Source organism: Jaculus jaculus, chromosome 2 (genome assembly GCF_020740685.1).
Source record: "Jaculus jaculus isolate mJacJac1 chromosome 2, mJacJac1.mat.Y.cur, whole genome shotgun sequence".
NCBI classification, from domain to species: Eukaryota; Metazoa; Chordata; class Mammalia; order Rodentia; family Dipodidae; genus Jaculus; species Jaculus jaculus.
In genome coordinates, this window is record NC_059103.1 from 1,115,878 (window position 1) to 1,116,810 (window position 933).

Sequence of the window (933 nt, forward strand, 5' to 3'; positions counted from 1 at the left end):
GGGTCCTAGGGAATCGAACCTGGGTTCTTTGGCTTTGCAGGCAAATGCCTTGGCTCCCTGCCCACCTTCCATCCACACCCCTTCCTCAACCTAATTCCTGTGGACTTGCTTTTAGGCCCATGAGGACACCACCTTCCTGCTCCAGGTCCTAGACATCTATCTGATGTTCCTGCTACCCCCGACCTGCTTCCTCCTTTAAGAAAGGACATGGCCAACATCTCAGAGATCTTAGAGACAGAATGGGCATGCCAGGGCCTCCAGCCACTGCAAATGAACTCTAGACACATGTTCCACCTTGTGCATCTGGCTTATGTGGGTCCTGGGAGAATGGAGCCTAGGGTCCTTAGGCTTTGCAGACATGTGTCTTAACTGCTAAGCCATCTCTCCAGCCCACATTTTCTGCACAGCATTGTGCATTTTTATATTTATTTGAGAGAGACAAACGCACAGAGAGAGAATGGGTGTGTGCTATGGCCTCCAGCCACAGCAAACGCACTCCATGCGCCCCGTTGTGCATCTGGTTTATGTGGTGAATCGAACTGGGATGGACTGGCCTCCTCATCCCCCCTACTGGGATGCAGCCCTTTGGCGCCTCTGTCCCTGGGCACGCTGGCCCTTGGGAAGAGGTATGGAATGCCTTCACTGGGGAGGCCTCGGGGTGGCAGCGATGGTGGTGGTGGCGGGGTGGGGGGGCGTCACTTACGAGGGGAGCTCGTCTCCAGCCTGCCGCCCCCGCAGTCTCGCAGCGCGCGCGGAAGGTCCCGGAGGGCTTCCGGGAAGCGGCGACCTCCAGGGGTTCTGGCGGGCGCTACGCGACGCGGCGGCCTACGCCCGCCCGGGACTCGCTCCGCTCTTGTGTGGTCACAATCGGGCGCCCGGAGCGAGCTGCCCGCCGCGGTGTGCCCGCCCTCCCGCCGCCCCCGGCCGGCTCAC

At 60.6% G+C, this 933-nt stretch overlaps 1 protein-coding gene across 7 annotated transcripts in view; it reads right to left on the reverse strand.

Annotated features, from left to right (window-relative positions):
- Positions 1-933, reverse strand: part of Iqce (IQ motif containing E) — a 53,118-nt gene that overhangs the window by 52,073 nt on the left and 112 nt on the right. The window contains exon 1 of one of the 7 annotated variants that reach the window (XM_045143693.1): positions 704-751. The exons of the other annotated variants lie outside the window; for them this stretch is intronic. The gene's annotated coding sequence lies outside the window, so the exon portion shown is untranslated. Of the gene's footprint in view, positions 1-703; positions 752-933 lie in introns of those variants that run through there. 7 annotated transcript variants of the gene reach the window in all.